The sequence below is a fragment of the Coptis chinensis genome, unplaced genomic scaffold (genome assembly GCF_015680905.1).
Source record: "Coptis chinensis isolate HL-2020 unplaced genomic scaffold, ASM1568090v1 utg6399_pilon_pilon, whole genome shotgun sequence".
Taxonomy (NCBI): Eukaryota; Viridiplantae; Streptophyta; class Magnoliopsida; order Ranunculales; family Ranunculaceae; genus Coptis; species Coptis chinensis.
The window spans coordinates 1,713-17,856 of NW_028238176.1; the positions used below are offsets into that span (position 1 = coordinate 1,713).

Sequence of the window (16,144 nt, forward strand, 5' to 3'; positions counted from 1 at the left end):
ATATTCTTATTCCTTGATACTGATGTATATTGGTGTTTGGTACTAATTAAGAACGCCTTTGTATTTCATGATCGTTGTCAAAAGTACCCAACTTCGTGGATGGTTTAGAAGGAGTTGGCCCGCTCTATGATTTTTATCATCACTTACAGCTTAGAATGTTAATTGTTATCCTTTGTTCTCCTCAAGGACCTTGCTTAAGGGCATTTATATCATTGAGAATCAATAGAAATTTTTTAACTTGCATTGATGTTGGTTCTCGACTCTTAACCTTGGGCACTCTATTTATATCAACGTTGCAATTGGATATGGTCGTCACAAGATATAAGAAACATAACTAGTGATATGGTCGCCACTAGATATAACCCCCACCCACACCCCACCCCAAATCCTTCATTAAACCCCAAACTCTCTCACAAAAAGCGGCAACATCTCTCAAATCTCTCAAGAAGAAGAAGGGACCTGAAAATTTGTTTTCGGTTTAACATAATAAAGGGAGAAAACCTAAAAAAAAAAACCCAACGAGAACCCAAAATCAATCAACAAAAAGGGAGGGAAACTAGAGATATGAGGAAATTGAAAGAGATATTATATTGGTGAAATCATTATCCCTTCTTGATTCTATTAAATCGTCTTGAGGTTAGTTTTTCTTTGAATCACATTTCCTCCTTTATGTTAAAATTCACAAGATATATAAGTTGTAAATCGAGACTTTTTTAATATTAATATTCTTGTGTCTTTGCTAATTTCAGGAAAAAAGCGATGTTGAGGATTATTTTAGTTATAGAAAGTTCAAGTGTTGGAATCTGATTGAGTTTGTTTTTGGAATTTGCTTGAATATGTACTCTTTGTCATTGAGCATGATATCACTTCAATACTTGTTGGAAATATTTTGTTTAGAAATTTGAATTCTCTGTATTCTACCTTTTTCATGTTGTTGTTAAATTTTTTTGACAAATTCTGATCCAATTTGGAAATGAGGATATGGATGATAAAAAAAATATGCCTTCATGAGTATCTATTTGACTTTAGATTCATCAAGGACTAATAGAATTTAGTAAGTTGAAGTTTCAGTTGGGATTTTTAAGGACTTTGTTACTACATCAATCCATCCCCAAAGTTCCAAAATATATCGTTGACCTTGCCATTAGAAGTCTAACTTGGGTATTGCTGGAAGTGGAACTTCGGGTTATGTTTATGCCTGAAATGACATTGGAAAGGTTCTTAGTAAAATTTTCAAATTAGTTTTTGAAGAATTTAAGTATATGTACATATTGAATGTCATTGGTGACGTTATTGATATTTAATAATTTACTATTATGATTCTCCATGAAACATTTCTTTCTCTTCCTTCTTGCAGGTCAATATCACAACGACAATTTAGTCAAGACCTTATGGGAGATCGGACATGCACTTCAGGTTTGGGAGCATAGAATTCCATAGGTAACACTAATATATTGGTGTTGATGTCGGGTTTTTTATGTGTAGATGTGGCAATTATCCTTAGTGTTACTTGATAATATTTACATAACCTAATTTCTAAGAAATTGCTGACAATTTTTGTCTTTTATTAAGTGATGTAAGGCACCTTGACATAATTTTAATTTCCAAAGTAAAAATTAAAACAAGTTGAAGTTAGATCGAAGGGATACACATGTCGGCGCTAGGAATAAGTTAGTGACTTATTAGTAGTCATGTGTAGTAATCAATTTTGCTTTAGTTTTACCTTAAGAAAAGTGTTAATTAATCGAGGAGGTGATGGCTCTTTGTAGGATTTTGTTTTGTCAAATTTCTTTGGACCAAACTACTTGAAAGGTACTTTGTTTTCACCGTTTCTTTTCCTTTTTGCAACAAATTAATGGTAAATCAACAGTTGCTATAACTTTCATATTGGATAGTTATTGTAAGATATTAGGCTGAAAGCCTGAAACCCTTGCCTACTTCTTGTATTCATGGCTGCAACTACTTTTTAACAATAATAATATAGTCCACTCTACTCTAGCATTCATAGCAGTGGGTTATGGTGCTGACCGGTCGGAAGACACGCACATAAGTGACAATTGATAAGCAAAAAATATGGATGCCAAGCTCCATAATGAATTGGTTGTAGGTCTGACATGTATAGTAGGATCTCAAAAAACACAATCCTTGCACGTTTTTTAGCTTAGATCTCAATTAACTGATTTTTCCCCGAGCAAGAAAAATGGTACCGCCAATTTGTGGGAGAATGATTATATTGTCTTGTCCTTTTTATTTAGACTGTTTTTAGTGGACTATTATGGTAGAAAGTATTTTAAAAATTGGATAATGTATTGGTTTTTTAGTCTTGGTACTAAGTCTTAACAAATTCTTTACGTGCTCGAAGAATTGATGCCTTTAATTTGTCTTGGAAGCGGTTCTGATGGATTTGCTTTTAGTCTATGTTGATATGACATTGCCGCATTAATCCTATCAAATAGGTGTAAATTAACATGATTGAGTATGTAGTATTGTTACACTTCTCTATAACTAACAATTTATAAAGCCTCTCTCTCTCTCTCCTTATATATGTTATGCGAGTTATCTTTGAAAGAGTAATATATGTATTATGTGTAGGATATACTATTTAGATAAAAAAATATTATCTTCCCACCAAAGAAGGCAATGCAAACTATAATTGTCGTGGTACAATAACAAGATAGTTAATGTACCAAAAAGCTTCAATGTAGACTATTAGACAATGACTTTTACAAAATCAAGCGTTTACTCATATTTTTTATTGTAGGGTCGCCAAAAATATTGTTGAGCCAACCAACTCTGTAACATTGTGGGCGGTTTGACATGGCCTTATGAAAGGATAGCATATGGGACACAAGAAAACTGAACTCAAGCCATTGTGAGTATTATTATAGAGTTGACATGCCGCATTCACGGAATTACATAAGGCTTCGAGTCTTAGCTTTGCATTGGGCGTTGATGAGGCTTGAAAGGTTGGATACAAATGATTAGTCTAGAGTAGGCAATGCTTAAAAGGAATGTCTAGAATGGATTTGAAAAGTTAACTGTCCCACATTCTTTATGGAATACCCTAAAATGATTTGAGACTTTAATAACTTGGTTGAAAACTTTGTTAGGTTAACTCCATTTTTCAGAAATTTAGCTTTTAGAGTTTGTCTATTTTTTGTTCATCTTTCAGTAAGGGTGTTAGAATTTGTATCTTATACCACATGGTACATCAACTTACTGGACATCCATCACCATTTCATTTATTGTTTTTTAAGCCTCTATACCAAACTTATATTTTCTTCTTCTTCCTCTCTTCCAATGAAAATTTCTGACTTTATAGAGTACTATCTATTTTTAATCTCTGATTGAATTGATTAGAGAATACTAAATTTATTTCATGTCAAAAAGCCAACCAATGGAGATATCAATCAAGTACTTCCACAACATTTCTAAACAATTTAAGTTAGTTTGAGTTTTAATTTGTTGTGCGATGAGTTGGTTTGTTTGTTTGATTTACCCTAGCGCTGCGATTGTCTTCTCTGACTCATGGAAAGCATAGAGTAGCAAGATATATAAAATGGGTCGAAAAGAAAGGTTGTTGGACTGATGATGATGAAGCAATGTGAGAAAGGAGGTATGGTAGTACAATTCATCTTCCATCAGATTTAAGTCTACTTTCCTTTGTCTCCCAACCAAATAACTTTACTACTTTTTTTGGTGCAACGAAAGTGGAACCTTACTATTTCATTTTGAATACAAGAAGTTAGAAGAGCCATAATAAAAAAAACCATATTTATGGAAGTAGCCATAGACCATATTAATTTGTCTATGGCTAATTAATATAGATCTACTATATTATAGCACAATGTTGTTGGCATTACTAGAATGGAAGTCTATGGCTTGAACAAGTCTAATGCATTAGATTTTTAGCTGCACATGTATTTCAAATGCCAATGCCTTACATGACTAGAATCCATGTTGGTTGAAATTCCAAATACTTTCGATCTATGTGTGTAGATATTGTTATGCTATTGTTCTTCAACCTGTTTTGTGGGAACAAATGGTAAAATATTAATGGCATGATTGATTCACTTCTCTTTGGGTTATAAGTGGGCAGTTAAATCACAAACTCACTGATTTTGCCTCATTTTTCTATTTGTTTTGCTTTTTGTTAAATTGATTGTTTATTGTTTGGTGTTTTGCTTGAAGAGCAGTAGTAGTGGAGTTTCCGTTTACAATGATGGCCATTTGTTACTCACTTATATATACATGTAGGACTTGAATTTTGAAAAAAAATTCATGGTTGGCTCATTAATATCTAGCTGCAAACGGCAAGTTGCTTCAAAATAATGGGAGAAGACATGTTTTTATTTTGCTACACATCAATTTTCAGCAGGAATTACCTTTGTTGTTGAAGTTATGCTCTTTCTACATTTTGCTTTATGTTTGTGCTTATGTTGTTACTTCTCACCGCTTTGCACATATAGTCTGAGAGCTATAAATTGATATGTGCATGTAAACTAAAGTGTTATTATATACATCAACTTTCAGGTGGGCTTCAATAGCATCTCAGTTAATTGGAAGAATCAATAATATAATGGCAATGAACACGACGCCATGGAGTATTAGAGCTGCAAGTCATATTGATACAAGGATGGTGTAGTGGCTGGATCTGACTCCTCAAGCTCCAATGGTTGTCTCATCTGCATTTACATACTTCAACACGTCATATGGCACATTGAGAGATTGCTTATAATTCTTATGTGCTTTAATATGAGTTGGTAGTTGCTATGAGCAAACGGGTGTTTTAACCTACTGCACGACTTACCAATTGTCAAGCTATCTTCGGTTTGGGTTTAGAATTTTTAGCCTGATCGAGGTGAGTGGTAATTGTATTGTGCTGCTAGCTAGGTTTCGAAATTTTTGTATGATTACATAACGATTTTGGTTGTTTATGACAGTTCACTATTCCAAGAGTTAATGGATCTTGATGGTATTCAAGTTTTGTTGCTCAAAGAAGCGGGTAAAAGTGTAATGGATGTGAAATATTTGATCATTCATCATTGGCAATCAAAACTTGCATTTAGCAAGGAAGGGATGACACTTTCTCATCATAGGGTTCTTCATATTGCCAAGATGATTAGAAGCATGTTGTCTAGGGGTGAGTGCTAAAGGTTTATCGGTGTATGCTAAGAAGTTCGTAAAGGTTATTTTATCTTTTATGTTGTTGTCTGATATATACTCAGTCCCATTTTTTTTTTTAATTATTATTATAATTTTTCTGTAGGACCCTTTTACACTATTTTCCCTACCTACCTCAGAAGCAGGGCTATTTAAACTCAAATTAAGTAATTTACTTTGCCAGTGATGCTTTGAAATCCAAGAAGCTAATGGCTGTAGAGAATTGGCTAGATTTCACATGCAACCGGTTGAGCTGTCCATATTTTTCAGAACTTACATCCAAGCACCATCGAGATATTACTGTTATATATTACTACCAACATGGACTGTGTTATGGCTAACAATGCGTGTTGCCTTCAGTTGAAGCTAAATCAATGATTGTAAATTGACAGCTAGCTAGGATTTCAAACTTTTAATGGATTGTGGCGGTGTAGCGCCTATTTAAGTCACTATTTGTAGGTTGCGGTTGCTTAATTTAATTGCAGTGCGGTGATTGTTGAGATTAGTTACTCACTGTGTGATTTTGTGTTGCAAGTTGTGACCATCAGAAAAATTATTTTATATTAAGAGTTTATTATACTTATCTTTATCTCTTTTGGTGTTACGAAAATGCATGTCCTTCAATATACAATTAGACTTAGCTTGCTTAATAAAATAAAATAAATTCTTTAGGTGCTTGAAGATGGTGTGCTGGATCTAGAGACAACATTGGTTTCTTTCTTCCCATCCCCCATGCATTATGCAGGTTTGACTGAGGTGCAGTGGCATACAGAGGCTAGGATCAATGCTGGGGCAAACTTTTACATAGCTGGTCGAGACAAAGCCTGGTATGAGCCACCACGGTGGAGAAGAGATCTCAATGATAATTGATCATGGGAAGAAGGTACTTAGTATGGCTCCCAAGGTTTGAATGGCTAAACATTCTCTCATTCAAGGTGTGATCAATTTCATGTTAAGGTATCTATAATGGATATAGTTGGTTTAATTTACAAATATTAATGATTTTTTTCACAATTCAACTCGCCTAAAGGTAGCTTCCTATGACAAGACTAAGAGCAAAATGGCTTTCTTTGATCTATCAAGGCCTCAAGATTTTGTACTCATATAAGGGAATAAGGTAACTTCTATCTGCCAAATTTTTGTATGTAATGAGAACTCCGTAATGAGATATCATCATAACCCTTTAAGTGAAATGAATTATTTCATTATTTTTACAATGAGTGTAAGAAGAAGTAAGAACCCCTTGTGCTGAAATGTTCAATTTTCATGCAATTATATATTAGTTAAACATGATCAACTACGATGACACTTCTTTCGAATTCATTGTCGATTGATAAAAGTTCACAAACGAAACTGCAGTACGTGCAAAACATGGTGCAAGAACTGGAGCATGTTGCTCGATAAAAGTGGATCTCGACTCTCAATGTACATCAAGAGCCATGTCCTTAGTGAAATTTGTGAGTCTGCGACCAACATGTTTGCCTTTAGGGTGCGTTTGGAAACGAGAAATAGAATTCTCGTGAGAGTTAGAATTCTAATGGAATCCGATTCTTATGATTATGCGAGAATTATGGCTGTTTGGCAAACTGTGAGAATTCTTGGTAATTCTCAGTGTCAATTTCCTACATATTGTTTGGCTGCTAAGAATTCTCACATCAATTTTCTATACCATTTTTGTTAATTTTTTTTGCTCAAGTTTTTCAGAAAACCAAAATAATAGTCATTCCAAAACACAATAAATGTGAATCAAATTTCATACTTTACAACGTGGGACTTGGAGGTGGCGGTGCAACACGAATTTTAATGGTGTGAAATTGTAAGAGTGTATTGGACTATTGGCCCTTTCACTTGGTGCACTGTGAAGTGAAAATATTTGGATTTGAGTACTAGTGTGTTGAAGATCAGTCATCATCAAAAAAGTGAATTTTTTTTTGTTACTAAATTTGTTAAATTAATAATGGACTATTGTACATTGAACTTGTGAAATACAAAATTGGGACTGAACTGCATGATGTAAACTATCCATTTAGTATAGAAGCCATTACAAAATTTTGACGTGTATATATATTGTATTTGAGGATCCACTAGACCACTCAAAAGACAATCATTCTTCGGGATCCGACACATCACTTCAACATGCCTATATATAAGTTGAGGCCTTGGCGGTTAGTTAAAAGAACTATCTTTGCTTTGACAATAGGAATTGCTCTCAAAGAGATTGGAGAGCATCTAGTAATTGTTTTTCTTTCGGGCATGCTTGGAATTGCTCCCTTAACTTGAACACAAAGAGGTCTTTTGCGGCAGCCGCAATAACAGCATTGATAATTTTGTGAAAACACGAATAAGATCAAGACAAAAGAATGAAACGAGCACAGAAAAGCAAGCGGTAATAATACCAACAAATCTCATGCATTCCTCTTTGGACTTGCCCTCTACTAGTGCAACAACAAAAGCGGCGATAAAAAGTATCACCAGACACCGGTTGTATCAATAACTTGGCGGCAAAGAATGATGGGTTGTCCGATTGCTTCCTCTCCGCCTTCTATGAATAAAGGCCGGTCCTTTCTCACCGAAGTTTCACCAGTTACGCTTGACACCCTAAGAATAAAGATGTTCAAATGAGAAGTAGTTAGAATAAAACAATTTATTGATCCGAAGTGTGGATCACCGGAGAATGTAGAGAGTGTACAAAAGTTTAGATGTTCATATAGAAAACTCCACCATTTCATGGCACTTTAACACGGCTTGACTTATTTCACTTTGAAGCTTCGTGTTGGCATTCGGTCAAATGTTCGATTCCCAGTTTCATTTTGGGCTAAGTATATCAACAAAACGAAAGTAATTGTCTTGGGATTTAAGCCTCCATTCCCGGCATCCATAATTACTTGAACACACGCATCCCGCGGCCGGCCTGCAGGCACACGATTAAGTACTAAATCAGAAATCTGTGCACTTATGGCGACTTGCACTTTCGGTTCATGAAGATAAACGGAAGAACCGCTTCTTTTTAATAGAAGTATAACCTTCTTCACAAAACACGCAAACACCAACCGAGCATTTACCATTATATATATTCATTCTTAAAATGAGTTCCTTCATTGTTTTATTTAAGATTACGCATTGGTCGAAAAACGAAAATAATAGAAAGTGAAAAATGCAGCACCAAGTGCGTGGAGAGTCTAGTTGGCCAGTCAAGAACTTTTCTTTTCGCACTTCACCTGTAAATAAAACGTGGTGACAATGCAGAAAGTAGAAATTAATAATCAAGTTATGTCAAAGATTCTACGACGACCTTTGATTACTTTAGTTCTTAGGCAAATCGATGTCTAGCTTTTCAGAATTTAGATTGAAAGGTACCATAGAGGCGATCTTGAAGAGATCCATTCGACATGAAGGGGTAGACAAGTATCTGTTGATCACTTTCGAACGATTATCCAATAAGCGGAACCAAATTCTCATGCCACATAGCCGATGTAAGGTTTAGGCTGTAATACAAATAAACAAACATGTCATATTCTTGAAGATAATAATGCAATAGACCCACTTGCTTGAATTCAACCATATGCACTTATGTAGCAGACGAATTAGAACTGTTGGACCTGAATTCATGCAATTTTTCCTATATTCACTAAAAACTTGGTAAGAATACAAGAGATATGTTCTTCTGGTTCTGATAAAAAAATAAATGTTCTTCCAGTCAAGTAGTGATAAACTTAACCATAATAAGATCAAAGATAAACTATCAGCTGTGGATATGTTTATGATATGATGACAAGATGTCAAAACATGGCTAGCAATCATAGAATTTTTGAATCTACATAAGGGAACTAATTGGAAAGACATACCACAGTCATCAGTTATAACCAAATCAGAAGCCAAAAACCAAAGAAGTAAAAAAACCTCTAGGTTTAACTTTTGCATGGCATCAAAGCTTAGTCGGAGGATTTATAGCAAAAATACAAGATAAGAATAAACATCTTTCTCGTAATTTGGCAAAGTGGTGAAATAACTCAACACCATTTGAAATGGGCTGAAATTGGTGTCCCACAGACATGGGTAAATTACATTACTGTGTTTACATTCAGTTTCTTCCAAAGAACATTTCAATCAAATTTTTGGTGTGACATCGAGTACCGCCGAACGTGGTAGTCCTATTCTGACGAAAATTCTAATTCACGCCGTTATTTTTACCAAACGCACCATGAGAATGTAATACCCACGAAAATCGGTTAATGTGAGAATTCCCTGTGGTTGCGGTAATAAGCAAAAGCCACGTTACATTTAATTTGACTAACTAATTCTTCTTCATCACAAAAATAAAAAAAACAGTAATAAACCCAAAAAACAATACTCATTCACAGATTTCATTAATAAATTTTGCAATAATACATTGATCGAGTAACATAGTTTTGAACTTTATGGCGTGCTCCTAATTACCTTTCTATTATAGAAAAAAAGAACAAAAATATTTTTGTTGCTTAAAATTTTCGTTGGGAGATCAGTTGAACTTTCTATCGGAGTACGTAAGTAATAAAATCTTTAACTAATTGATATTAAAATTAAGTGTAGATATCTAAAGCACACAACTTCCTTTACTTTTAAGGTCCCGTTTTATTAATTATGTTTACATAAGAATTAACTCTTTAGGTTTCGTTTGTTGTTGTTAATTTTTTTTTTGTTTTTTGTTTTTTGTTTTTTGTTTTTGTTTTTGTTTCTGTTTTGAAAAGATTATGGGATTGAGGCAGACCCTACCTATTAATTAAACTTCAAAGAGTTACATACCTTAACAATACTTGGCTCTAAGCCTTACAATCATGAGAAACTCATGAACATAGCCCACTTGGGTGCACACACAAAGAATTAACAACATAAAATCATGTAATGTTTGCCACCAAACAAAAGTTTATCCCTTAAGACCGGATGATCATTCCTTAGATGTTTTTGTGCATACTCTAAATTATAGAAAAAAATCCCACATTCATAGCAAGCGTATGTTAAACCAAGAGTATCATCCGAAATCTTTTTTTGTTTGTTTTTTGTTTTTTAAAGATGAAGAAAAAGTCTTTATTTTTTTTTATTGTTTTTGTGTGTGTGTCTGTGTGTCCTGTGTGTGTGTGTGTGTGTGGGGGGGGGGAGTTTGTTTAAGGATGAAAAGATCAAACATGTTTGGACAAAAATTAAAAGACTGCTTTGTTTTTTTTTATGATACTGAAAAAGAAGAAGCTCCGTGTAGCCAAAATTTTTTTTTTTTTTGAAAGAGAGTGTCATATTAAAATGCCTCATTCCCAAAAGAGATCATTGTTGAAATCCTTTCAAGTTTAGTTTAGTTTTTTTTTTTTTTTTTTTTTTTTTTTTTTTTTAAGTGGAAATTTATTATTATTTTTTTTTTTGGGGGTTGTCCTTAGTAGCAAAGGAAATAAAAGATTTTCATATCATTAGTGCTGATGAGCCACATTAACAGGTTGGGATTGCTGTGTCTGATTTGCTAGCGGTGTAGCAGCAGTGGGAGTGGGACATCTAGGCGTCGACATTTCAATAATTTCCGAACCAGAAACTCTTAATGGAGTTAAGTTTGGGTTTGACATTTTTTATTTCCAGCTGAAACATGAATAACACAACAAATTTCTAAACATTATTTTCAAAAAAAGTTTGTTTCAACTGCAAAGATTCAACAACATTTGCAGTGGAAATTAGGCAAGAACAACAACACGCATCTAAATCTAAATTCGACAATAATATTATGATAAACTAAACACAAACTTATATAAATTTTGATGAATGCATTTTTTTCAATCAACTAAAGTAGTTATTGAGTAATTTCAAGATACAACAACTCAAAATTATTAAAGAAGAAGATGAATAATAAATTTCTAAACTCAATTAAGCTGAATCTTGCTAGGTTATCATTCAACTCATTTTTTATCTGAAAACGATTCTCAACTCAAATACTAATTGTTCAACAAGCTAATAAGCTAGACTACTATGAACAAAAACAAAGAAAAGCTTAGTATATAATACCTAGAACTTATGTGAATCGCAAAAAAATGACTAGTCTCGGAGCTCTGTGAAGTGAAAGAAAATTTCTTGAAGAATTATTTTTCTCTGGAGTGGACAACATTTTATAATGGTGGTGTAAGAATAAAGAGGAGCGCGGGAAATGTTGTTAGAACGAATAACAGAATCACGTGCTCTTAGTGGCCACATGGACCGTATATAGTCATTCTCTAAAAAGTAGCTACCTAAGTTAACTTAAAATAAGTACGTAGGTAAAACTTCACATAGAAAATGAATTCAACCCCAATGTTTTGTAGATATGATATACTCACTATAAAGACCATCTTCATAAAATTTCAGCTCATTTGGGAAACCTCCAACATTGGCAAAAAATTATTGCAAAAATTTGACATTTCTGGACTGTTAGATTTCTTTTTAAATTTGACAACAATTTTTATCTATGTTAGAGGTTTTCAAATGAGATGAAATTTTGTGGAGATGATTTTTATGGTGAGTACTTCATAACCACAAAAAATTAGAGTTGAATTCATTTTATAGGTGAAGTTTTACTTACGTACTTATTTTAAATTAACTTAAGTAGCTACTTTTTAGATGACTATATATATATATATATATATATTTGTGGTTATGAAACACTCACCATAATGATTATCTTCTCAAAATTTCAATTTATTTGGAAACCTCTAACATAGATAAAAATTGTTGTCATCTTTAAAAAGAAATCTAACGGTCCAGAAATGTTGAATTTTTGTAATTGTTTTTTGCCAATGTTAGAGGTTTCCAAATAAGCTGTAATTTTGTAGAGATGAACTTAATATTGAATAAATCATATCTACAAAAAAAAAAGGTTTAAATTTATTTTGTAGGGGAAGTTTTACTTACATATTTATTTTAAAGTTAATTTAAGTAGCTACTTTTAAGAGAAGGACTGTATATATATATAAACTCAAGTTTTTTTTAGAAATGAACCAATCCATTATAAGAAATTAAAAAATTATAAAAAAATTATAAAAAAAATTAAAAAAAAATAATTTTTACATATTTGGTTCATTTCTGCGATATATATATATCGCAGAAATGAAATTTGATAGAGGTGGTCTTCATGGTTAGCTGAATACATCCACAAAAAATTAGGTTATAATTCACGTTGTAAGCAAAGTTAAGCGACATGGTATAAATTATGGTATAAAAAGTGTGGTAAACGGAACCTGCTCGTAGGTGTTCAACTAACCATGAAGACCACCTCTATAAAATTTCACCTTATTTGATAATGTTTAGCTGTGTCAAAAGATGTTTACAAAATCAAAAAATCTGAACCATTAAAAAAAAATCAAAGTTTACAACAACTTTTAACTAGGTTAGAGATTTCCAAATGAGATGATATTTTGTGGAGATGTTATCTATGGTTAGTAGATCATATCCACAAATTATTACCACTTAATTCATCTTGTAAGGGGTGTGGTATAAACTATGGTATAAAAAGTATGGTAAACGGAACCTGCTCGATATATAGTCTTTCTCTAAAAAGTAGCTACTTAAGTTAACTTAAAATAAGTACATAAGTAAAACTTCACCTAGAAAATAAATTAAAACCTAATGTTTGGTGGTTATGAAGCACTCACCATAAATATCATCTCCACAAAATTTCAACTCATTTGGAAATATATATATATATATATATATATATATATATATATATATATATCGCAGAAATGAAATTTGATAGAGGTGGTCTTCATGGTTAGCTGAATACATCCACAAAAAATTAGGTTATAATTCACGTTGTAAGCAAAGTTAAGTGACATGGTATAAATTATGGTATAAAAAGTGTGGTAAACGAAACCTGCTCGTAGGTGTTCAACTAACCATGAAGACCACCTCTATAAAATTTCACCTTATTTGATAATGTTTAGCTGTGTCAAAAGATGTTTACAAAATCAAAAAATCTGAACCATTAAAAAAAATTCAAAGTTTACAACAACTTTTAACTAGGTTAGAGATTTCCAAATGAGATGATATTTTGTGGAGATGTTATCTATGGTTAGTAGATCATATCCACAAATTATTACCACTTAATTCATCTTGTAAGGGGTGTGGTATAAACTATGGTATAAAAAGTATGGTAAACGGAACCTGCTCGATATATAGTCTTTCTCTAAAAAGTAGCTACTTAAGTTAACTTAAAATAAGTACATAAGTAAAACTTTACCTAGAAAATAAATTAAAACCTAATGTTTGGTGGTTATGAAGCACTCACCATAAATATCATCTCCACAAAATTTCAACTCATTTGGAAACCTCCAACATAGATAAAAATTGTTGTCATCTTTAAAAAGAAATCTAACGGTTCAGAAATGTCGAGTTTTTGCAATAAAAGTTTGTCAATGTTAGAGGTTTCTAAATGAGCTGCAATTTTGTAGAGATGACATTAATTTTGAGTATATCATATCACAAAAAATTATGGTTGAATTCATTTTCTAGATGAAGTTTTACTTACGTACTTATTTTAAGTTAACTTAAGTAGCTACTTTATATATATATATATATATATATATATATATATATATATATATATATATATATATATATATATAAAATTTTAAGAAATAACCGTATTTGGTTCATTTCTATAAAAAAAATTAAAAAAATTTCTACGATATATATATTGTGTTTTTAATGTTTATGATATATAATTTTTTAAAAAAAACTTATACGATACACACATATATAGAAATGACCGTATTTGGTTTATTAATTTTGGTTCATTATATTTGGTTACTTTTTTTTTAGAAATGACCGTATTTGGTTCATTAATTTAAAAAAATAATAATAATTTCTACAATATATATAATTTTTACGATATATAATTTTTAAAAAAAAATTAATTTCTACGATGAATTAATGAAGCTACTTAAGTTAATTTTAAAATAAGTACATAAGTAAAATTTCACCTACAAAATGAATTCAAATCTAATTTTGTGTGGTTATGAAGCACTCACTATAATGATTATATTCCCAAAATTTCAGTTCATTTGGAAACATCTAACATAGATAAAAATGTTTGTCATTTTTTAAAAAAAATTTAACGGTCCAGAAATGTTGAATTTTTGTAATCGTTTTTTTGCCAATGTTAGAGGTTTCAAAATTAGCTGAAATTTTGTAGAGATGATCTTAATATTGAGTATATTATATCTACAAAAAAAAATATGTTTAAATTCATTTTGTAGGTGAAGTTTTACTTATGAACTTATTTTAAAGTTAACTTAAGTAACTTTTAGGACTGTATATATATATTTAAAATTTTTACGATATATAATTAAAAATAATAATTTCTACGATATATATATATATATATATATATATATATATATATATATATATATATATATATATATATTAATTTTTTTGATATATAATTTTAAAAAAATTAATTAATTTCTACTATATATATATATATATATATCTCTCTCTATTTCATTTTTGTCTGGATCATACTTGTATACCTCGACAATTATGACGCATTACACTCTCAGACTCAAAACATTGTACACACTCGTGTACAATGTCAACCTACCAAAGAAAGAAACAAGTACAAAAGAAGCAAGCGTAGAGCTCGAGTGGAAGTCCTCTCCGTTGATGGACTCGTGCGCAGATCGCTGATACAAGTTTAGGACGGTAAGACCGTAGACGCTTGCGAGATACGTGCAACTCAAGAAGCACGCACCTCGCCATAGCGATAGGGTAACTAGCACAAAACCTGCAAAAAAATTGTAATTTACCAATAATAAACAAACGCACCCACAAACATTCTAGGATCACCCGCAGGGAAGGTCCACTCAAAACTTAGAGCAGTTAGTGCCAGACTAGGAGAAAGGTTTTGATATTTTAGATATCAGTTTTGCTTGATAAATTATTTGAAATCAAACTTGGGCGTGTGATTTCACCATTTTTTGTGATTGATATTAGTATCTTGAATGTGATTTTAATGTGAGCTAAACAAATAAAGACTCAGCCAGAACCAAATGAACATAAAACCAAATTAAAGACAACTAAAACCTAAAAACACCAACAATATATATAATTTAACTCGTCCAATTACCGTCAGAGTCACCACCCCAAGATCGAGTAACGGATCCGCCTCCACCATATCCTCGATCACCACCGCCTCCACCACGGCTGTACCTGTGGTGGCCAAATATTGTACATACCGATATTTGTCTTTATTTCACTAATGTCTAATACAATATCGGCTAGAGAGTCGATATATTCATATAAATTTTAGGTACAAAGGAAAGAGACAAGGATGGACACATGTCACAAAGCTATTGGATGAAGTCATGTGAAGCAACTATAAAAGGATTGGAGGGAAAAAAGAGAAGGACAAATTCATTTTCGACACTTTACTTCTCTTTTTCTCACATGTAAACTAGATAGGAAGGAGAGAACATTGTAAAACCACCATTAATGAATAAGAAAAGCTTTGTTGATCTTTAATTTTCTCTTCTTGTATCTCACAGTACCCACCACCACCGCCTCCATCATGTCTGCCATATCCTCCATAATAACCATCATCACTACCTCCGTATCCACCACCGCCGTCTTCACGACAGCCACCTCCACCACCACCGCTATCTCTACAATGAGCTTCATTCACAGTAATATTTCTTCCATCAAGCTCTTATCCATTCATGTCCTCAATAGCTTCCCTCATCGCTTGCTCACTCGAGAACGTCACAAATCCAAATCCCCTCGATCTTCCAATCTCACAGTCGCTAATAATCTTACATTCAAGAATGTCACCATAAACACTAAAAGCTTTTACGAGAGAAAAAACATCGGTAATCCATGCAAGTCCACCAACGAAACAATGGTATTCAACATCTGCAGAAGCCATGCGGCTTCAAGTGATCGAGGAACTATATATATATATATATATATATCGGTATGATATGATCAATGTGAGGAA

General features: G+C 32.4%; 1 long non-coding RNA gene and 1 pseudogene across 1 annotated transcript; one reads left to right on the plus strand and one right to left on the minus strand.

The window, feature by feature from the left end:
* Positions 1-3,159: 3,159 nt before the first annotated feature.
* On the plus strand, positions 3,160-5,966 carry LOC147472905 (uncharacterized). The gene is made up of 4 exons (XR_015210645.1): positions 3,160-3,616; positions 4,534-4,861; positions 4,944-5,143; positions 5,836-5,966. It is a non-coding gene; the product is annotated as an uncharacterized LOC147472905 (long non-coding RNA).
* A 9,294-nt stretch (positions 5,967-15,260) lies between these two features.
* LOC147472906 (glycine-rich RNA-binding protein GRP1A-like) lies at positions 15,261-16,072 on the minus strand (annotated as a pseudogene).
* Between the last annotated feature and the right edge of the window lie 72 nt (positions 16,073-16,144).